Genomic DNA, 24,605 nt, shown 5'->3' with positions numbered 1-24,605 from the left:
AAACTGTAACTCAGTGGGCTTAGTTTTGACAATCGTATTTAACACAAATCCCTGGAAAAATATTGTGATCTTTCCTGAACTAAGTATGTAGAGAAAAAAGGAAAAAATACAAATAGGAAGTGCTTACAAGCAACCTGGAAAGCACTTTTGAAATGCTGTGTTTAACATTAAATTTGAAAATTAAATTTAAAATTATTTAACACATATTGGGGGGAAATTATTTAACACCTCTGAGAAACTAGTCTATGGAGAAAAGTTAATTCTTGTATTTGACTTTTTCTTTTTATAAAAAAATAAAAATAAAAAATATGTATACTTAAGATCTCTTTTTTAAAAAAGCAGAATATAGGCAAGAGAAGTAATAGAAGGGGATCACTGGGTGGCTTGGGGGTTTGGCACCTGCCTTCGGCCAAGGGCGTAATCCTGGAGTCCAAGGATCGAGTCCCACCTCGGGCTCCCTGTATGGAGCCTGCTTCTCCCTCTGCCTGTGTCTCTGCCTCTCTCTGACTCTGTGTCTCATGAATAAATAAAGAAATAAAATCTTTAAAAAAAAGAGAAAAGTAATAGAAGACTCATAAATGTTACAAGCACCTGACTACCAAAAGCTGTATGAAAACAAAGAAAGTTTAAAAAAAAATAATAACCCCTTTGAAAAAACAGTTTGGCAGTTTCTTACAAAACTGAACACATCCTTACCATACAATCCATTATGTGTGTGCTTGTTGGTATTTTCCAAAATGATTTGAAAGCTTATGTCCATACAAAAACTTGAACACGAATGGCAGCTTTATTCGTAATTCCCAAAATGTGGAAGCAAGCAAATGTCCTTCAGGACATGAATGGATATACAAGCTGTCCAGATAATGAAATATTATTTAGCAATATAAAGAAATGAGCTATCAAGCCTCAAAAAGACATGAAGGAACATTCAATGCATATTGCTACAGGATACAAACCAATCTGGAAAGGCTATAAATGATTCCAAGTGTATCGCATTCTGGGAAAGGCAAAAACATGGAGACGGGAAAAAGAATTGTTTCCCAAAGCTCAGGGGGTGGGGTGAAGGAGGAATAGGTGAAATACAGGGGAGTTTGAGGGCAAGGGACCTATTTATTCTGTACAAGGCAAAATGGTAGATACATGCAGTTACACATTTGTCTGAACCCAAAGAATATACAACATAAAGTGGGAACTTTAGGTAAACTGCAGACTTGGGTTGTAATAATGAGTTGATATTAGCTCATCAATTGTAACAAATATACCACATTAATGCAAGATGTTAAAAACAGGGGAAACTGGTTAAGTGGTGGGAGAGCGAAAGAGGAGATATATGGGAACTCTGTACTTCTTGCTTCATTTTCCTGGAAAACCAAAACTGCTCTAAAAATAAATATTAATTAAAAAAACAACAGTTCTAAAAATATGCACTAATAATACAAATGTCATTGAAAGTGTCTATGAATGAAATACACCTTTTAACAATGTAGCATCTTTAAATATGTACTGTGCAGATTGGAGATAAAATCACTACTAATACTTTTCCCTCACCAATAAATTATTTACTTATTAACATGGGGGAATTAATTATTTGGCCCTCAAAATTTCTTTGTGTTTATAACCTATAAAAAAGAAAGATTGTCTCAATACCCCCCTTGACTTTACCAGTATGACCCCAGCACAGTGAGACGCCTTCCACTTGCCCCTACTAAATCTGTTCCACTTTGACAGCTTATTACTTTGTAGACACAACCTTACCAAGAATGCTCTTAACCCCATCATCCTATTCAGTGATGGATTATTATCCATCTCTCCAAGACTGACCTCTCGTTACCCTTAATAAAAATGTCCAATACCTGGCCAATCTGCGGCAAGAGCGTTAATAACCACCTTGGAGCAGGGACTTCCAGTGCCTTCCACATGGAAGCCTGGTTTCAGCAGCGGGGCCTCAAAGCCTGACTCTTCGTGTGTCACTCCTCCCACCCCGTCGCAGCCCCTAAGCTGGAAAGGAAATAGGAAGGATGTTCAGGACAGCTCCTATTTTCTGTTTGCTACAGTGAGGTTCCAAGTAAAATTTCTTTTTGGAAAAAAAAAAAAAAATGCTGCCAAAAATGCTTTTTCGAAGAAACTTTTATACAGACCATATTATCTGCCTTAGCATAATGAGCTCAATTGAATTTCCTCTTAATTTGCTGTTGAAACTGCTCACTTGACTAGTAAGGGAAATTGCCTCTTTAAACTAAAATACACTGATAACAGAAATTATAGCTAGTAGCTACTACCTAGCAAGAAATGAAGGGTCAGAACTGGAGCAAGTCAAGGCAGTAGAGACTGACATAGAAAAAGTCTGGGAGATGGGCACCAGGAGAATAGCAAGAAGGAGGCTTCCACGTTATTGAAGATTAGCAAGTGGCAGGGAAAACTCTCTAGAGGAGGGAGAAGCTCATAACAGATATTTATCCATTTCAGCAAAAACTGTGGCTGGATGGAAGGACAACCTATCCCCTAGTAGAACCTATAGAACCTATAAAAACCTTAGTGGATTTTTATCAAAACGACCTTGGTTTTGATGCTGCCTACCCAGACCCCTAACCCCTCCAGTCTTCTGGTAGCAAATACAAGGGCTCGAGCCCACATCCCACATAACACCAAGAGCTAAACACACGTGTACACACTCAGAGAGAAAAGTCTCCGTGTGGACAGAGAGAAGGCAGACAGATGTCCACAAGGCAAGGAAAGAGGCTTCAGGAGAAACCAACCTTGCCAGCACCCCATTCTTTCACTTCCAGCTTCCATGCTATGGACTGAATGTTTGTGCTCCTCATAATTTACGGTTGACCCCTAATCCCCAGTGGGATGGTATCCAAAGGCCTTTGGGAGGTCATTATTAGAATAGAGTTCCCAGGCATGGGTTTAGTACCCTTGTAAGAAGAGATTAAAGAATGGTTTCTCCCCACCACATGAGGACAGAGCAAGAAGACGGCCCTCTGTAAGCCAAGAAGAAAGCCCTCACCAAGAACCCAGTCGTGGCACCCTGGTCTTCCAGCCTCCATAACTGTGAGGAAACAATGTTTGTTGTTTAAGCACCCCACCACCACCACCCTGTCCGTGGTACTCTGTTAAGACAATCCCAGCAAACTAACACAGTTTTCAGAAGGCTGATAGTTCTAGGTATCATTCCATATCTATCCCAGATGGACCAAACTCCAGAAAAGAAGAATTTGGAGGCCAAAATGAAAAGTACTCCTCACATCTACATGGTCGTGTGGCCAAGGGTTTGGCTAATAGTAAGGCAGAGAAGATATTTTTAAGAGCCTGAGGCTCTCCCCTGTTCTGGCCACTGGCACATACCCCTGCCCACAGTTTGGTTCAGTGTCCAACCTCCTTCCTGGGCAAGACCAGGGCTTCCCTGGGGGGAAGGTCTATAGAGACTGGTGAAAAGCAGCAACAGAAGAGCTATTTTAATTTGGAAGAAGACAAAAGAACTCTAACACTCTCTGGGTGTCCTGTCCCTTTAGCACCTCCATGCTCCCCACCCCCTTAGAAGCAGAGAAGGTCATTTCAGAAATGATGGGAGGGTAGCACCTGTAGCAGACTTGGGTGATAAACAGAGAGAACTTAGGATGAAGTCAGAGGAAACCTAAAATTCTCAAGGAATTTGACATTATGTTAAAATTCACAAAGACTTCGGGGATCCCTGGGTGGCTTGGTGGTTTGGCACCTTCCTTTGGCCCGGGGCGTGATCCTGGAGTCCCGGGATCGAGTCCCTTGTCAGGATCCCTGCATGGAGCCTGCTTCTCCCTCTGCTTCTCCCTCTGCCTATGTCTCTGCCTCTCTCTCTCTCTGTCTCTTGCTCTCTCTCTCTCTCATTGATAAATAAATAAAATCTTTAAAAAATTTCACAAAGACTTTGAAAAATATTAGTATTCTAAATAGAGGGTTTTTTTTCTTTGAGATTTATTTGTTTATTTGGGAGGGGGGGGCAAGGGGGGAAAGGGCAGAGAGAGAGAGAGAGAGAGAGAGAATCCAAGCAGACCCCTGGCTGAGCACGGAGCCCGACCTGGGACTCGATCTCATGTCCCTGAAATCACAACCTGAGCCCAAATCAAGAGTCAGATGCGGGATCCCTGGGTGGCGCAGCTGTTTGGCGCCTGCCTTTGGCCCAGGGCGCGATCCTGGAGACCCGGGATCGAATCCCACATCAGGCTTCTGGTGCATGGAGCCTGCTTCTCCCTCTGCCTATGTCTCTGCCTCTCTCTCTTTCTCTCTCTGTGACTATCATAAATAAATACAAATTTAAAAAAAAATTAAAAAAAAAAAAAAAAAAGAGTCAGATGCTTCACCAACTGTGCCACCCAGGCGCCCCCTACTTAAGGTCTTTGAATGTGATTAAAGATCACTGAAACCAGTATCGAGCAGGGTTCCGGCAACAGATGATCAAGGTGTGGGTCAAGCACATTTAATGGAGGAATTGTTTGGATGGTATAGGCTGGGTTAGGAGTGACATCCAGGGATCCTGAGACACCCGACTACAAAATGCATGGCATAACCACTCCGGGCCAGAAGTAGGAGGGGCAGGGGTGGTGTCAGCAGAGCTTAGCGGGAGCTAGATGGAAGGGGCCTCTGGGGCAGGAGCTGGGGCCATGAACACAGGCAGCGTCACAGCTCCCCACAGCATCAGAGAGGACATGCCCTGCCTCCCCCTCTTCTTGCCTTCCAGAATCACACTGGTGTTCCCACACTCAGCCCCACTGGAGCCAGAGGGCCAGAGAACCTGGTGCTTTGTTTATAATAGAGAGTAGTGACCCACATGCCCCCAGCAGGACAGACAGGAGCCAAGGGAGAGGAACAGGGGGGCAAGGGAAGGGCCAGTATGCCTGGTCTCCTCCTTTAGGACAGTTGGGGCAAAAAGGATCCAAAGGCCTTGACTTCATGTTGCTTACTTAACCAGTAAGGAGGACAGGCTCTCACAGACAAGGCTCAGAGATAGAAGTGATGTTCTCAGATGCCCAGCAGAATCCTGGGGAAACCGCGTTCCTTTCTCTCTCCCCTTGCTCACATGGCCTTGACCTCAGGCTAACTGCCGCAAACCGCAAGGAGGCCTCTGCAGCAGGGACATGCCTAGGGCGAGGTGGCTGGCTGGCTGTGTCTCCCAGCACACACAGCACACACCCCCACCCCCTGCAGGGAGGAGGAGGTGCATTATCTCTAGAGAATGTGAAAACAATAATAAAACCAACTCAAAGTCTGCTTTTGGTTATCACCGTGTACTGGCAAAGCTAAACAATGTCAGCCATGAGAATGTTCCTCCCAGAAAAATCTTTTGTTCCACAAGTTCGAAGCGATTACTGTAGTAACTGTTGCATTTCAGTAAAACACGCAGGCTTGAAGTTAGCACAGTTTATGACTTATCCTTTAACAAATGGGTTCTGGGGCAGCCTGGGTGGCTGAGCGGTTTAGCGCCGCCTTCAACCCAGGGCCTGATCCTGGAGACCCGGGATCGAGTCCCACGTCGGGCTCCCTGCATGGAGCCTGCTTCTCCCTCTGCCTGGGTCTCTGCCTCTCTCTCTGTCTCTCATGAATAAATAAATAAAATCTTAAAAAAAAAAAAAAAAAAGACTTTGAGAACCAGAATCCCCAGTTTTATCTCTCTGGTGCACTTAGAACCACTACCACACAGAAGTTTCAAGTAACTTCGGTAAGAATTTGGGATTGTTTCTTTAGACACAGACCCAGAGCGCCAGTCCTGAGTTTCTAAATATTCCAGCATTCAAACCAGGGCTTTGGCAGCAAGCATGAGAATGCAGATTGTGTAAATAACAGTTTGAGATACTTCAGTTCTGCCATTGGACGTGAACACTTGGAAAGGGATAAAGAGAGATCCTGACACCTATACCCTGGAAGCAGGGCAAACCCAGGGTGTACTGTTTGGATTTGATAAGTGCAGACCCTGCTTCATACGTGAACTATTTTCCTGAAATTGAACGCTCGGACGGAAGCTGCTTTTTTACATGTTATCTGCTTACTTCAAAACTAAAGAGCAAATCCAGGAGCTAACGATTATACGTTTGTATTATATGATCGTAGCAGAGGAAAATTCATCATGAGGGGAGAGGGTGTTAGAAACGCTCTGCTCCGGGTGTGGGATTCGTCTGGCTGCCTGGTCGTGTGCCATAAATCCAGGTGGCACAGCCACACCCCACGGGAGGCTAGAGAAGGCGCCACCTCTTCCCCCCTTTAGCAAAGAGTCTCCCTAAGGTCCCACCTGACTTCCCTGGGGCCTCTTTGCTCAAGTTCCTCTGGGCCTGCTGGTGCAAGAGCCAAGGTGCACCTGATGGATTTCGCCTGCTCAGGCCCCGCCCCCAGGTGGGAGAGGCCCCGCCCCCAGGTGGGAGAGGCCCCGCCTGCGCCTCCCACAGCTGCGGTGGGTGCTTGAGAGAAGAGAAAGAGGCGCAGGACAACCTATTAGTTGTGGTCATGCTATACCATTGCTTTAAGAGTCATTCTAAGTCTCCTGTGCTGTTTATTATTTGCACACATTTTTGTCTTTAAATGCCAAGTAGCTCCCAGCGAGGGTCGAGACTAGGCGTCGGAAGAGAGATGGCAAAGGATATCACCCCACGTGGGCTTGGAATTCAGCCTGGTTATGGCCCCCAGGCCCCAGTGAGGGCGGCACAGATGGGAAACCAGGGAGATGGGCCGGGATCGTCCCTGGATCTCAGAAGGCAGCCCTCCTTCCCCCCACCCCTGCACAGCATCAGGGGCCCGAGCATGCTGCAGGCAGAGCTCTACCACATCGCAGGCATTTACAGGATTACAACCAAGCGGAGGTGCAGTGTAAGGGGCCGAAAGGACTGCTCCAGATCCGCTGTGGAACACTCGCCCCAGGACCCCGAGAAACAGCGAGCTGGGACTCGGGCCAGGAGAGGTCTGTGGCACTCTGCACCTCCGGGGTGACTAGTCCATGATGCCGAGCCTTCCCTGTTGGTGGGATCTCATCCGTATCCCCAGGCTCACAAACCCGTGGCAAACTCGGTTTACCAAAGAGAGAGCATACAGGGTTTCATACACACAGGAATGAAAAATGTATGATTTCATCTGGGTGACCCTAGGACAGAAAGCCCCCATCTTTAATCTGCAGGAGCAGATGTGCTTTTTGGTTCCAACACTACATGAGACCCAATACCACCAACTGGTAGCAATGTAGTCAGGGGGCAGCTACTAAATGATTCAGTTGGCTTGAATCTAAAGCAGAAGAAAAAGAAGAGCTGAATTTTGGATAGCTTTTTTGGAGTTAAGAAAAGTACTTTAAATGCCTTTTGGAAATGTACGCAGTTTATCTGATATTTCTTCCTTCTTCTCTGGTGCATCACTTTATCATCAAAAAGATAGATGCTTCGTAAATGAATCTGTACATGTGTCAGTGAGAACAGAATATCTGACAAAGAGTAACCTACCGCAGCTCTACCTCCCTTGGCCTTTTCTGACGACCACTGCTTCAAAATCACAAGATTGCTGCTGCACCTCCAGCCATCGAATCCAAATCTTGAAGAAGGTAGTGCTTTCTTTTTTGGGCCTTCCACTGTTTCTCAGAGAAGGATGGTTCTCCCCCAGAAACATACTGCTGCATCCCATTGCCCAGAACTATATTCCAAAGCTACTCCTAACTACGATGGAGACTAGAAAATCACATAAGTTGTATTCCAGAGGCTCAATGCCTTCTTTCCCGAATTGTAAAATGCAAAAGACAAAATAAAACAAAACCCAGATTTGCTCATTTATTTTCTTCCACTCTCATTTTTCCATACTTAGTAGATTCGCCAGCAGAAACTAGAAGAGTTCTGAACCATAAGGTGACCAGTAAGTTTTATGGCGAGACTCCTCAGGCTTTGAGATATGGTAGCTGAGTTGGGAGCCACAAAGCCTAGGCTCAAGATGGGAGCTGATCCCTGGGAGTCCATGGGATGTGCCAGAGATGATCCTGTCATCTGATGACAGATTGGTTTTTGGAGGCCTCTGTTAAGGCTCTGGATGTACTAACTGGATCACATTCTGACTTTCAGTTCTCAATCCCATAAAGGAGGAAAAACAGAATATTAGGCAGTTCAAATAAAATATTCCAAAAGGGTTGTAAAACCTGAAAACATTGTAGCAAAGACAGGAAAGATCATATCCCCGATGTTAAAATTAGTCCATACACAAAAGTAAAAAGAATAGAGTACACAAGGGCATATGTAGCTCACTGCCTCTCCTGCGGGCCTTCCTCAGTCCATTCCAGTTTTCTTTAAAAATCAGACCCCAAATCCTCACCTCGGTCTGCAGATATACTCACTTCTGAGATGCGGCCTGGGTAGCTCTGCCCCCATCCCATCCACTCCTTCACCCTCCTCCCTCTGCCTCAATGTCCCCTACCCCCAGGGCTGTTTCCTCTACAGACAGAGTATTGTTTTCAGCAACATAATCACCAAACAACTCTGAATGCCTAGAAACAGTCAATGCTTGGGTGTTGAGTTGAGCCATCTTTCATGTCTGAACAGGCTTGGTGGCACGAATCAGTAATTTGGTGCTTCCAAAAATACATGCATGTATAGGAAGATCACCGTTCTTCCATCAGGATATCATGAATATTAGTTGAGATGAATATACTGTCATATGTAATGACATCTTCCTCCCAGGTCCCTCATAAAGAAGTATTGAGAACACATAATTGCCCTCAGAAGATGTCTATTTTATGATAATCATTACCTAAATATTACACACCAGAGATTTGTACTATTAAAGGGGGTTGAAATTACTCATAAAATATTAGCTATGTTTTACTTAAGCTCTTTGGACCTAATTCATAAAAATTAATTCATGGTTTGTAAGAATGATCTCTATTCCTTAATAGAATAGTTCTGCAGTTCATTAAATTCTTTAATCCCATCACCCCTGATCACATATATTTCAATTCTAGTCCTTCAAAATGAAAACACACACACAAAACCCAAACATTCAGTAAGTCGAAAGCTCATCAGAGTTTTCAACCAGGAACCACATCTCAAAAGATCAGGAGACACTCACAGAATATGGAGGAAACAAAGTGCCATGAAAGTCAACCCAGATATGTCTATTTTTCAAATACATTTGTGACTCTTTGGGAGCAAACCTACATTAGGAAAATGTTTTTTTTTTTAAGATTTTATTATTCATTCATTCATGAGAGACACAGAGAGAGAGGCAGAGACACAGGCAGAGGGAGAAGCAGGCTCCTCGTGGGAAGCCTGATGCAGGACTCGATCCTAGGACCATGGAATCATGACCTGAGCTAAAGGCAGATACTCAATCACTGAGCCACCCACCCAGGCATCCTCATGAGGAAAATGTTAATTTTTGAGGAATTGCTCTAAGAACGTATAGATCCTCTCTGACAAGGGAAGCCTGTTTTCCTAACTGTCATGGCACGTTCCAGATTTCCTATCAGTGCTTTTCCATGAGATTCTCAAGATCTCCAAGTTGTGATCAACAAGGAGCCCTGGGCACCTTGGGAAGACTGGCCTGCATGCCAGTCAGCTTTGCACAAGAATCTTAGGGACACAGTATTGTAAAATGTCATTTATGATTTTCCGCAACAATGATTAAGTCATTGTTTGTTCAGTATATTGTCTCCACCTCTGGACTGTAACACCCTTGAGGGCAGGGCCTTCCTCTGTCTTGTGGACTTTTACAGCCTTTACCACGTGATTGAATTTCAATCAAGATTTTTAAGTCAAAAACTAACACATTTTACTAAATTTACTCATCCAACAAAGAGAAATAATATCAATTCAAGTCACAATACATTTATTGACTTTCCACTAGAAATAAAGACTTATAAAAATGGGGAAAATAATCCCATACATTTGTATTATTAGTAAGAGTTTTTACTAAATTTTCAAGTGTCATGGAGTGCTATACTCACATTATTCCTGTGGGGAATTCGAGACAATTTTCTTCCTTTATTTTATGAATAAGGATACTAAGAGTTCAGGAAGTGACATCATGCAAACGAATCCCAAGGTGGAGTGAAGGTCCCTGGGCTGAGCATCAGCACACATGGGCTCTCTATTCATCTGCCATTGTTTACTCTGAATAAGTCACTTAATTTTGGTGTCTTCATTAAAGAAATTATTAGGAATGAGATGATTTATTATTCTCTAATAATTATTAGGAACAAGATGAACAAGCTCCTTTCTGGTTAAATAGGTCTCTGCTGAGAGCTCTTGCCCTAAGAGATGTGCAGAAAGACATGTGTGTGGTGTCTCCAGGATGTTGTGTTTGGCCTCATGGCACAGAATCCAATTGCAGGAGCAGGAGCAAAGGGAGGGTTTTCTCTCATGTGACACCAATCCAGGGCAGGCAGTCCCAGGCTGGACCAGCTGCTCACTAGTGAGTCAGGCACTTTCCTGCCTCATCTTTACAGGGAGGCTCTTTTCTTTGCAGTTAGAGGTGACTAAAAAATAAAACAACGATGACAACAACAACAACAAAGGTGTCTATTCTACTTCCTGGAATCAGGAATATATTCTAGGCAGAAGGATTGAGGGCGAATGGCTCTTGCTGGCCATCAGTATAACAAAAGCTTTTCTGAAACTTTTAGTCAAAAGACTCCCACCTAAATCACATTGGCCAGGGGCATCTGGGTGGCTCCATTGGTTAAACAACTGATCCTTGGTTTTTGCTCAGGTCATGATTTCAGAATCGTGAAATTGAGCCATATGTTTGGGTTCAGCACTGAGCACAGAGTCCGCTTAAGATTCTCTCTCTCCTGACCTCTCCCTCTGCTCCTCCCCCTGTGTTGTCTCTCTCTCTCTCTCTCTCTCTCTCTCTCTTTCTCTCTCAAATAAATTAATAAATCTTTTTTAAAAAAATTGCATTGGCCAGAATTGGATCATATGTTCACTTCCAACTAAAGGAAATATGGACTTGTAAGCATATCAGCCTCCTGGACAAAAGTGCACTTTTCTTCCAAAGGAAGAAAGGTAGAACAGATATTGACTGGACGTCAACAGTATGTGTTGCAGTCAGTGGGAGTGATTGAGTTTCTTTAGACCAGAATTTTTCCATTTTCCTTTGGGAATCTGTACACTGCGAATCTGGGCAGAGAGTTAGTGAGGGTTGAAGTATATCCTCCTCTCAAAGTTACATGCTGAAATCCTAACTCCCAGGACCTCAAATGTGGCCTGTTTTGTCAATAGGGTCATTGCAGGCTTCATTAGTTCAGATGAGGCCATTAGAATGGGTCCTAAGCTAATATGGCTACCATCCTTGTAAAAAGGAAAAATGTGGACACAGACACTCATGTAGGGAAAACACTGTAGGCACATGAAGAGGACCATATACAAGCCAAACAGAGAGGCCTTGGATAGATCCTTCCCTCATAACCCTGAAGGGAAATCAACTCTACAGATCCCTTGATTCTATACTTTCAGCCTCCAGAACTCTTGGGGCGATAAATAAGTTGTTGTTCAACCCACCTTGAACAAAGTTTGTGGAACTTGGTTATAACAACCCTAGCAAGCTAATACAAGGTGTCTATAGTAGACACACTTTCTCCTGTTTTTTGACCATGGAGCACTCTTTCACAGAACACTGGAAAAAAATAGTGTCCTGCAGAACACAGGTTTTTTTCAGTTCCACTGAAGTGAAGTCATTGAACCTAAAACCAGAGTGTATGTCATCTCAGGACACATTGCTTTTGACTATGTCTTGTATAGAGTGTTCCAGAATAGAGTTTAAGTTTGTGTGTTTCATTGATTTTTCTCCCAGCTTGGTACCATGAAGTCTACTGAATAAGGATAACAATAGTATTAAATATCTATAGGGTTCTTTTCTGTATGGCAGCCATTGGGCTTAGTGCTTTACGAATATGTTATTTAACCATTAAGACAAAACAACAAAGTAGGTACCACTACATTTTCTAGTTTGCAACTGTGAAAACTTAAGGTATAAAAAGATGCTTGACACACTGAGTGTAGATTGTTGTTGATTTTTTTAAATAAACTTATTTATTAAAGTTAATGAAAAGCCTACAGATCACAAGCCCAATGAATTTTCACAAAGCAAAACTGCATCGATGTAAACACCACTAGACCAACAACTAGAACATCATGAACACCCTCCTCTCAAAGATTAACACCATCCTGACCTCCATCACCATAGAATACTTTTACGGGTTTTAAACTTTAAATAATATAGTATGCACTCTTTTGTGTCAGATAAGGTCTTTCTTTTTTTCTTTCTCCTATGATTAGAAAGGTAGGATGATCCTATAAAGCAGCAGTGACACTCTAATTACATGCCCAATAGAAATTCATACATATATGGCCCCAAACACACATACAAAAACATTTTGTGGAAGGACTACTCATAACAGCCAAATCTGGAAACAATCCAACAACTCAAACCAGACAAAAATATTACAAGAAAAGGAAATTATACTATCCATCATGAATAAGGGGGCAAGATATTAACAAATCAAGTATAACAACATGTAGAAAGAATAACACTACAACTAACTGTGGTTTATCTCAAGAATGCAAAGTTGGCTCAATATCTGAAACCCAAGCAATGTAGCCACTGTATTAAGAGTCTAAGAAAAACAAAAGTACCACACGTTTATACCAATTGATGGAGAAAAAAGTTTTGACAAAATTCAAACATCGATTCATAATTTAAACAGGAAAAAAAAAAGAAACCTCTCAGTAAGCTAGGAACAGAAGGGAATGTCTGATAAAGGACAACAACCAAATCAAGCAAACAGAAGCAACTTTAACTAAAACCGCAGTTAATGATGAAAGACCAAATATTTGCCTCTAGGATTGGAAACAAGTCAAGAATGCATTCCATTACTGCTCCTATTCATACTGGAAGTCCTATTCAGTACAATAGGTAAGAAAAAGAAATACATACAGACAGTAAAAAAGGAAATAAAACTGTCCCTAAATGCAAATGATATGACTGTCTTTTAAAAAAATTCCAAAGAAACTTTAAAAAATAAATAGCTTCCTGGAATTAATAAGTGAATTTTGTAAGAGTATAGGATACAAGATCAACATGCAAAAATTAGTTGTATTTCTAGACACTAGCAATAAACAATTGGAAAACAGAATTTCAAAAAAGTAATACCATTTCCAAAGATCTATTTTCTTATAAAATCAAACACACTTACCATTTGATCCAGCAATCCACTCCTGGGTATGTATTCCAGAGAAACTGAAAGTTATTGTCACCTAGAAACATGAACACAGGGATGCCTATGTGGCTCAGTGTGTGATCCTGGGTTGCTACGATCGAGTCCCACATCAGGCTCCTTGCAAGGAACCTGCTTCTCCCTTTGCCTATGCTTCTACCTCTGTCTGTGTGTCTCTCATGAATAAATAAATAAAATCTTTTTTAAAAAAAGAAAAGAAACATGAACACAAATGTTTGCAGTAGGTCTACTGATAATCATCAACAACCGGAAACAACACAAATGTTCTCCAACAGGGTAACAATCTCTTGTACATCCACACAATGGACTATTATTCAGCAATTAAAAGGTCCGAACTTGGTACACACAACTTGGGTGAATTGCAAAGCCATTAAGGTGTGTAAAAGCCATTAAGCCATTCAACTGTGTAGAAGAAGCTGGTGTCCGAAAGTTACACACTATATATGGTAATACCACCCTACAAGTCAGTGGTTGCCAGGGTGATGGTTGGTGTGACTACGAGTCAGTAACTTGGGAGAGTTTTAGGCTTGGTGCCTTTGTTCTGCATCCCGATCTTGGTGATGGTTACACAAATCTATACCTGCACTAAAAATCATAGGCCAAAATAATCAAAAGGTCTATTTTACTATACATTAACTCAAAAAAATAAAATTTTAAAAATCAGACTAATGTGCCTATTTAAAGAAGCCATAGCACATAGTGAGAAAACTAAACAGTACAGAACCCAAGCAAAGATGCTTCTATGACATCTGAGTATTTTAAAATATTTCAGAGGTGGCTCTCTCCTTCCCACCACTTCTTTGTGGCCCATAAGCACATTCTGCCATTAGTACAAAGATCCTGGCATTTTCTACAATAAGAATGAATATATTTGCCTTAAAAATACTTTAAAATCCAACATTAACTCAATAGCTTTGTGCACCTGTTCCCCAGAAAGGAGTCACATTCTAAGTATTAACATTGATTTATACCTCACCTGGAGGAGGCTTAAATGATTACTATGACTAGCTAGCCTAGTGTCTTGTATATAAAGTAACAATAAATGTTTTTGAGTCAAGGAAAGAAATGAGCTCAAAAGCAAAGGAGAAGATGTGAAGGGCACTTGGTTGCCGAGGGTCTGTCGGGGAACAGCCTAGACCAAAAGAAGAGGGAGTCTGGGACTCATGACTCATGTCCAGCAGATCTGACTCCAACAGATGCCCTGAGGCCAGGTGAGACAACCAGTGGTCCTGGGCTAGGCTGGACTTTGACCAGTATCACCAATCACTGACTGGTATTTTACCAAAGACCAGGTAATAGCCTAAACCACACGTTTTTTAAGTTTCTGTGACTCTGCCTCTATGGGAATAATCAACAAATCAGCAGAGAAACTGAGCTGTGGGGTTGAGCAGAATCAAACAACTCTTTAAAAACTGGTGGTGGGAGGCGTGGGGAAACACAAGGGAATCAGCCAAAAGTTTCCCCATGTTCTCATCATATTCAGTTATTTTTATAGGTCAGCAGAACTTCAAGAAACAGACGAAGATGGCTGTCAAGTCTTTACTGATATATGCCTCATAGACGATCCAGATTTGGCCATAAGCAGACATGCTGTCATCTCTTCATTTTTTATAGATTTTTTTTTTCTCAGTAGAAGAGTAATAATGTTCTTGGGGCTCCTGGGTGGCTCAATCAGTTGGGCATCCAATTCTTGACTTCAGCTCAGAGCATGATCTCAGGATCATAAGATCAAGCCCTGCGTTACTGGGCTTGGAGTGTCCTTGAGATTCTTTCTCCCTCTGCCCCTCCCCTGCTCACAGGTACATGTGTGTGTGCTCTCCCATAAATAAATAAGTAAATAAATAATTAAATAATTAAATGAAAAGAAGAGTAATAATGTTTCTGAATATTTTAACAGAGACTAAAATTCTCCCTTCACCTTTGCCCTCCACCTTCCTTTCACCTCCAAGTTGAACACTGTGACAACACTGGGGACCTTTCCTCCAAAACTGTTTGACAGGTGGAATACAGGCAAATATATCTTCAAGAAAAATGGAATCTTTTTTTTTTATTTTAAAGATTTTTATTTATTTATTTGAGAGAGAGAGCAAGTGAAAAAGCACAAGTAGAGGGAGCAGCAGAGGGCAGAGGCAGAAGCAGACTCCCTGCTGAGCAGGGAGCCTGACGTGGGGCTTGGTCAGGGATTATGACCTGAGCTAAACGCAGTCACTTTAACTGACTGAGCCACCCAGGAGTCCCGAAAAATGGAATCTTTATTCCTTCATCTTAAATCCTTTTCACATCAGTCTATGGGGCTCTGTATCTTTTACAAATTACTATATAATATCCCAATATGTGTATTTATTTTCTTTGTGCAATAAGAGTTATTTGGATTGATTCGAATTCTTCATCATTAATTTCTGCAACTGAAATACCTTATTTATGCAGTTGTACAAGAATTTCTACAGGATCATTCCTAAAGTTGGAATAGCTGGAATTGTTCAGAGCCATGAATATTTTAAATTACAGTAGATATTGCCAAATTATACTTCAGAAGGCTTATATTAATTTGCACATCTGTCAATAATATATGAGAGTGCCTGTTTTCCCAAAAACCCCCATAGAGAGTGATCAAATTTATAAACTAGTATCTGTCTTTCCAACTCAAAATATGTCTTTTATATTGATTTGATTTTTTGGAAATTTAGCATATTTTATATCAGATATTATTATTCTATGAAGTATGCACTCACATGATTTATCTATTTTTTGTTGGAATGCTATATTACAGACATTTAAACCCCTTTGCATATCATCAATAACAATTGTTCTCCATAATGTTTCAATATTTGTTTCCACTTCTTTTATATTTCTACCATTGGTAGTTTTTTCTTGTGGAATTTAAATTCTCCATGGGGTCAAATTGATCAATTATTTTTTATGCTGTCATGATTTGTTTATGACGTCCTCCTTCCTCGGTTAAGAGCCACTGTGAGCATCCATTTCAGCGGTGTGTGCTCTCTTAATGTGAACACATCTGTCATTTGATGTGGGGACAATTGTTTTCAGGACCCAACACACAACATACATTAATTGATTTGGTTAGCCTTTTTTCTTTTTCTTTTCTCTTTCTTTCTTTCTTTTTTTTTTTTTTTTTTTTTTTTTTTTTAGTTCAGAGTGGAGGCTTGAATGTTATTTGTGCCACAAGGGCTACCAGCTTCTCCCAGGGAGTGCCAGACTGGCCCCTGATTTGGTGTTAGGCCTAGATAAGAGATTGGAGGTTTACGCACTGAAGCTGACCTGTGAGAAATAGTATCAATCATCTACATAAACATAGACTTGCTTAGGCAATGCCTACTTGGGACCCCTGAGAACCATCTCAAGTATGACCTTCAGTTTCTCTAAAATGCCTATGCAATAGGCTTTTTACCAGTCGAAACCAAATCATCACTTTGTCCAGATTCCGTAGCCTCTGAAACAGTAAAGAATAGCAAGTGAAAAGAAAAAAAGCCCAGTGCCATATGACTATGCAATGTGCGTACGTGTATGTGTGTGTCTTTGTGCATACATATGTGTTTTTGTAGATTAGCCCTTCTCTTGCTTTCAATGAGCTTTAATTGCAAAGAGATCCCTGCCAAAGTCATCCTATTTCAAAGAACTGAATAATTTGGACAGGAATAGTTGAATCACTGACCATAATCATATGAAAACTTCCTTATGCACCATAGTAGAATTTCTCTTGGTTTTTTTGGTAACAGCATAATCATAGTCCAGTCTCCTGAAAACCAGCTTCCATCTGCTTGTGTTCATGCATTGCAGTGGGAGTCACTTCTCGGTCATTAGGGCTTTCAGAGAAGCCTACAGGAAGAGGACTGTGAGTTCACGGGTCAAAGGGTCCAGATTTGAAACAGAGTTTAGCTTTTTCTTCCTGCTTCAGCCCAGCGGGGGTGTGTTTCCCATGAGAGGCTTGTTTTTTTAAGAATAGCCATAGTAACTGGGTCATCTGGTAGAGAATTAGTAAAATCTCCCCAGGAAGTGTTAATTTAGTGCAAATGACTAGGCCTGGATGGGCAGATCACAGTGCAAACCAGCCCCCTCCCGTTCTTCACGAAGAGACACAGTAGGACTCAGCAAAAAAAAAATAATTTGTGATGAGCATTCACCACATAAAAATACTTTGTGGTTGTTATTTTTAAAGCCCCAAGCTTTCAAGAGGAAAGACTTGTTTTCTTAGGAAAGAAGAACAGTAAGATGCTCGGCCAGTGATGGCCAAAGTGAACATTCTGAGGAATGACATCGTCACTTCTCAACACATAGGGAAGCAGGAGACTTTCCTGCGTTTATTTGGAAAAGAGTGCTAAAAGCAGGGAAATTACAGTTGTTGGAGGTAATATTAGAAAATTGTTTATTTAAAGGAAGAAAAACATTACAAATGAGTGATGTTATTATTTTGATCCTTAGGATGAAAAATCAGTAATCAACAACAACAAAAAATATGAATAAAAGAAAGGCTGTATACTTAATTAGCTTGAATACATTTAATTTGTAGCTTAAAACCAAAGCTATTAGTGAATTTAATGGTGGTTCTACCTACTGGTAAATCACTGTGTATACCAAACACGTATTCCATTAGCCATGATAACTTGAGGTTAGAATCTTTGGATTAATTGGATTAATTTGAGTTTATCTTCTAAGAATATCTATTTAGAGTCCAGCTATTAATCCTTTATACTTTTAAATGGTTTAATATGTAATTAAAGCAAATGTATATTAATCCTCTTAGACACAATGTTCTTCCAGAAATAAACGATGATGACAGATTGTATAGAGCACGATGCTCGAGTATCCTTCTCAGAGTTGAACAAATGGTGGATGACAACCTTGAAACATGGGGGAGAAAAGGAACTTTCTACTTTCTGAAACTGCTGGTGTTTGTCACATTTGAAATGTTTTTATTTCAGAAGCTTGTTCGCACGTTAGCCAGTTGTCTGAATTCTGGGGCATCAGCATCTGTTATGCTGTGAATGTCTTTGGCCGGAGCAACAAATGGACCAGCCAGGAGAAGCTCAGAGAGTAAATCATGCAGTCTGTGGCCATCTCTCCTGGCTGACATCTGAAGCCAAAGGTCTTTTTCTTAAAAGCATGGGATACGGTGGTCCCAGAGGAGGGCGTGTGTGAGGACTGTCGCCCGGAGACCTCTTTTTCACTCTACTCCAAACCTGTGGTGTGCAGGCAGGCCACCCTGAAAGGTCAGTTCCTCAGGCCTCTAAAGGCCAACGAGGAAGAAGAAAAGTCGTTTCTGAAAAAGGGAGCAACTCCCTTAGATGCCCACAAGTCCCTGAGGCCGCAAAGGTGGCTGTGGCTCACCTGCAGGCCACACATCAGACCCCTAGGCACCCACAGCTGTCTCTTTGCAGAGTCCGGGTTCGTGGCCCAGTTGGGGCAGAAGAGGAGAGCTCTGGTATTTCCTCAAGCTGCCAACTGAGATTAAACTCAATACTGATACAAAAACAAAACAAAACAAAACAAAAAACTGCAGAGGGAGAGTGTGGGTCCCTAGGAAGATAATTCAGGATAGCAAAAGCTCTGCTGAGAGCTGAGGCCAGCGTCCTGTCTGGAGCAGGCTGGGGGAATCTTGGGGCCCAGGGATCCCCAGAAAGGAGCCAGCAAGTCCCCACTCAGGCTCTGAGCAACGTTTGCTTCTCATCCAATGTCCCTAATAGGTCTTCATGGTTGTCAGTTATGCTTGTTTCAGGTAAAATTTCAGAAAATTAACATCATGTGTCAATGAACGGACAGAATGGGTTAATAACAAAACCACACGCTTTCTGGTAACTGAGAAAAAGAATGCAAGCACTAAGAAAACAGGCAAACTTGACTTTAACAATAGAGACATATTCCTTGCCTTCTACTCACAATGCCATAAATACTAATTAATATCAAAAGATAGGAAATTGATTTGCTTCTTAATGATTTTAAAGCATTTTCTTAAAAGGCCAGTAACTACATTTAGTCAAAAACAATAATAGTAATCAATATGTTAGTTCTTCTTACTATAAAAATATATGCGTTCTTTTGTGTTTGCAACTGTACTAACGTGGTTTTGTTAAGATATTTTAAAGCTAAACGTGGTAATTACAGGTATTAAATTGTATCTTTTTCATCATGTATACTAATTTCATCAGTGAAAAATATTCTGTTAACACAATCCCAGCTAAATAAATGATAGAAAAACACAAAAGGCCACAAACAAAATAAATACCCTGGAAAGCAGAAACTCCCACCAGATTCTCAAATACAAGTCCTGCCATGAAGGGACAGCTGTGTTAGTCTGAAGACACTAGTGGGCGGTGAGCAGGAAGAGGCATGAGCACCCCAGGACGCCAGTAAGCACATTTCCAGAACTCTGCCTTTTGGTCATCTCTGCTCCACTCTCACTGGTGCTGCCCTTTTGTCCTGAGCCCGCAGATCACAGCCTCTTGTTATTACCCTCTTTCCCTGAGTCAAAAGTAAATCAGGATTTTATTTGTCTACCTGTGAAGCCCATTGACAGAGCAATGCAGAAGGTCATTTTTATCTCCATACGCCATTCAGAACCACCATGAGCAGTACAATATACAGGGCAGGGTGGAGATGGCAGGTGGACATATATTTGCTATCTAGTGGGCTTCGCAAATGTGAGAGTTGCTTTTGACATATTTGTGCCAGCATGAACGCTGTTAGCTTTTTGTGTATTTCGATGCTAGAAAATCACACAGTTGTACCCACACCTGCCAGTGGGGTATCTTTTCCACTAGTCTGCCTATTTTTGAGGAGTTATATTTTTTGACAATACCAAATCAATAACCTCATTTGCAGCAACATACCATATTATAGCATTTTATATCACACTTCCAAGAACCAGCAGTTTGAAATCTTGACAATTTAAACCCCATACCAATTCCTGACATTTAGATCTTTTCCAGTAAAAAAAAATATCATAATAAAGCTTTTTCATATATTACATGGATCCTGCCTTTCCTCCTTCTGTCAATAGACCACCATTTCAAACAGTCACTTAGGCTGTCACCCTTAAAGCTGTAAGCTTTGTAGCGGTTACCTTAGATTCTTCTCCTGGTTGGCTGACCACACCTTATCAGGCATCAAGTCCTGTGACTTTTCAGAATGTCTTTCCATCTGCTTCCAGTGGCATCCTCCTCCTGCAGAGATGGGTCAATGCATACCGGGGTCTTCTCCTTCCCAGTGCAAGTCACTGTCTCTTGGCTCTCCCCGCTGCAGCTCCTTCTACTGCAACACCACCTGACTGGTCTTTACTGGTCTTTCATTCTGATCGCCCACTTCAAAGCTTCCAATGCCCCCAGTTGGCAGTCACATCCTTCCCCAGTCTCCCTAGTCCTGCTTACCTGTTTCCAGCACAGTGAGAGATCAGACTTCTCATACACCCTCACCCACCGTGCTGGCACCCTGCATCACACCTTTGCCCACAGGTAGTGGTACCTCACCAGGAATCCACTTCCCAATCTTTCTCTTTATTAAACTATGCCCATCCTTCAGGCTGAGCTCAAATCCAACCTTTCCCATGACACTGCTCCCAAACATTCCTGCCCACAAGGATTTTCTTTCTCTGAATTTCTCCCCCCACTTCCTCTCCAGACATAATCTGTGCATTGAAATAGCCTTCCTATCTTTATTAGTCATTCATATCCATAGATATACCCATATAGACACACAGTCATCCAAATACACATCTAACACATATATTTTCCTTACATAATTGTTATCATCTAAATATTGTTATGAGATTTGGTTTTTCTATACACTACCAATATAGGTTAGAGATCTGTCTCTATGACATGTGTGGGGTAATGGGTGGCTATTTCCTTTTTGAATGTATTTATTTTTCCTGTCTCCAATAATCATGAGCAAACTTTGTAATGACATGGAAAAAAATGTGCTTTTAGGACCACAAAAAAACAAGACAAGGAAGAGATGACAACAAGGGGGCTCATACCCCAACTTTTTATCTAGTAAGGAAAAAAAGAGAATGTCAATGATGATAAAATTTGGTGAATTTTATGAATTTTTATTTTATGAATTTGGTGGATTCTCCAATGAATAATTGGAGAGCACAAACTTGTATCACCTTCAAAATTAAAAAAAAATGTTTGTAAAATAATTGGGGATAGTTTATCCACAAAACTCATATTTTTGTTCAGTATACATTTAAGTACCTACTAGGGTCAAGGATTGTGGAGTCCAGGTGCAGAAATGAACTATCCCCAATCCCTGCTCGTGGGTGACAGCTTATAGAAGTTTGCAGTTGTGACCGCACACGTGTATGTTTCCTTCCCTGAAGCCCTCATGTCAAAGAAAAGATATCTTTTGAAAGAAGGTCATTTGATGATAGAGCTAACCTATCAACTACATGGTTACAGATAAGAGTCTACATGCAACATATATAGTTAATTGTTTGATTTGAGTATCTAAATGAATGAAGTAATATTTAAAAGTACCTAAATTTTTTTATTAATCTTTAATTTGTTTTCATGTTTTTTCCTTCTTTTGCTTCCAAAAAGGAGAGGAGAGCATAGCTCCTTTCTTGGGACCTAAAGTGCTTTCACCATTTTTTTTTTTAAAGACTAATTTACTTGTTTGAGAGAGAGAGAGAGAGCATGACAAGAAGAGAGAGAAAAAATCTCAAGGAGACTACCCACTCAGCGTGGAGCCGGATGCAGGGGCTCATTCTTAGGACCCTCAAGATCACGACCTGAGCTGAAACCAAGAGTCGGACGCTCAACCAACTGGGCCACCCAGGTGCCCCAAAAGTGCTTTTATGACTTTTAAAGCATCTTCATAACCATCACCTCACATGGAAATCACAACACCCTTCATGGTAGGAAAGCTACCCACACCCTGTGGCTAGAAACCCAGGAACGAGGTGGCCCTGGGACTTGCCTGAACTCACTGAGCTAAAGAGGCAGCAATAAAAATCTCTTTCCTTCTAATGTCATGTCTTCCTCTGAACTGAGCTAAGGGATAAAATTTAGTGTTGACAAGAAAAATTCAGTCCTGGTACCAGAACCAATTTTAACATGAGAACAGAGTTATAAATAAGTTGCATGGCAAGGGCCTGGTGTCCAGTGATCTCCGTTTCACGGCAATGGTCATGTGGCACACTGAATGTTCCAGTCCGTCTTTCCCCTGGTGATGCTGGGTAACTAGAAACCAGAAAACAGATTTATTCAAGAACATTCCATTTGACAAGCATAAATAAATGTATTCAGTTGCCTATATTCTAAAACTATCCAAGCAACATCACCATCCCATAAATAAAAGAAGCCAAGTTGGAAACATACCTATAACTTCAGGCCCATGCAATGTTTCATAAAATACCGATTTTAATATCTGATCAAATGCTGAGAATGAGTGGGAGTAGGGGACACACACACACACACACACACACACAAGACCATCTGTTACTTATTTAAGCCATTCTTAGACAAGAATATATTACTTTTCAGGGGAAAAATATTGTTCTTTCCAGAGGAATAGGAATGTGATATAAACAATGAGATGAGATAAAGCTGTTTATATCAAAGGGTGAATCAGATTATAATACTGAAAAATAGTACACATTTCCTGTTATTGCTGCTATAAGTAAAACAGTATTTGAAAGACAAATTACCGTGTTACTATTCTTGAAAATCCCAGGCTTTTCTATAAGTAATGACATCTTGGTAGACGTGAGACTAACCGAGTACAGACATATCTCCATCTACATAATTTAAGGGAGAAAAAAAAAATCAATCGCTTCTCCTTCACAAAAGAGAACACTTTTTCCTTTAAAACTTAAGGAATCTGCAGAAGCTTAAATTTAAGACAAACAAGAGCCACACGCAGGGGAGGGAAGACAGATGCCCCTGAGTGGCTATTTTCCACTAGTCCCCCTGAGGGACTAGACGGACCGCCCTGGCTGTAGAGATGATGTTTGGGCTGTGGACACGATGCAAGGGACCGAGGCAGCTTTAACGAGAGGCAGCACAGCAGAGCCGGGCATCCTCACCTCCCGCAGTGGGCAGAGCACATTTCCAGCGTTGACCACGCAGTGACACCCGTCCCACCGCTGGCTCCCATGCAGACTGGGGGCATCCACGGAAAACACCCTGGATCTCAGCGAGACAGACATTGGTCTCAGCACGAGCTCAGGACCGGGTCCCTGCCCCACGACCACCCCACAGTATTTGGATGATCACCCAATCTCCCCTCTTAGCAACTCCAATTTCCCGAAGGCACAAGCAATCGCAGCAACAAACCTGGGCTGCAGGCAGGTCTTGACTGTCCAGCGAGAAACTGTACTCCAAACCCCCTCCTCTCCCGTTGATAATGAGGGGGGAGCATCTGTGCCCCAAACTCAAAATGACTACTGCACACCAAAGCCATTTTGAAGGGCAGCCTAACAGAGAAGCTACCTAGTAACCAACTGTCCAGATGTGCCCTGCTCCAGGGCTTCCCCTGGCACAGGCCCTACAGTGCCACCAGCAGGAAAGCCCAGCAAACCAGGCCTGTTGGCCACCCTCCAAGTGTCATTCCGGGCTGTGTCGAGGTCCTGCATCAGCCTACCTGGGCCCCACCTCCTAGAGTCCTTCCTGGAGGATCTGGGATGGCCATTCTGTGATGAGTGAGGAAAGGCTGCCCCAGGGAACCTCAGGGGTCCCCCCAGAGGGCCTACAGCCAACAAGGTCTGGCATGGCTTTTGTGTGCAAGTACTGTCTGTTTCTGGTGAGTCCTAAGTGGTTTGGATGGTTGTAATTGCTTTGGGCATTAACTTCTTGAAGGAGGGAAGGAACAGATCTAGAGCAGTGGTTCTCAGTGGGGGCATTTTGACCCCAGCGGACATTTGGTGATACCTGGAGACACTTGGAGACGGGGTGCTTGTGATGTCTTGTGGGTGGACTCAAACCTGGATCCCAGCCAGGAGGTTCCCTGGACCTGGAACTCAGGCCTCTTCCCTCACACTTTACCTCAAAATCACCTGTCCTCCTCTCCCCAGGAACATGAAAAGGTCCCATCCAAGGGAAGGAAGGAGACCAAACCTGCCATTTGCAGGTTCTTCACTGAGGAGTCAAGCAAACATCATCCCCTGGGAAGGTCAGGGTGATTGTGGGCTAGAAAGGAGAGAGGAAGAGGCGATGTGTGCAGAGCTCGGGTGTGCAGAGCCACCTCCAGGCTGTGGTGGGAACAGGGGTAAGAGCTCGGCATCAGAGGTATCTGCCGGTAATCCGTGTACATCCCGTCTCCAGTGGCCCCTTAGCATCTTGCACCTCTTTTCCTGGTCCCCAATCTCACCATTTCCTCTGTCGGTGCCCCTTCTTGGGACACAGTGCCGCGTGGTAGAAAG

This window comes from Canis aureus, chromosome 17 (assembly GCF_053574225.1).
Source record: "Canis aureus isolate CA01 chromosome 17, VMU_Caureus_v.1.0, whole genome shotgun sequence".
Taxonomy (NCBI): Eukaryota; Metazoa; Chordata; class Mammalia; order Carnivora; family Canidae; genus Canis; species Canis aureus.
The sequence above is the reverse complement of the archived record's forward strand: the minus strand, read 5'-3'. Positions refer to the sequence as shown.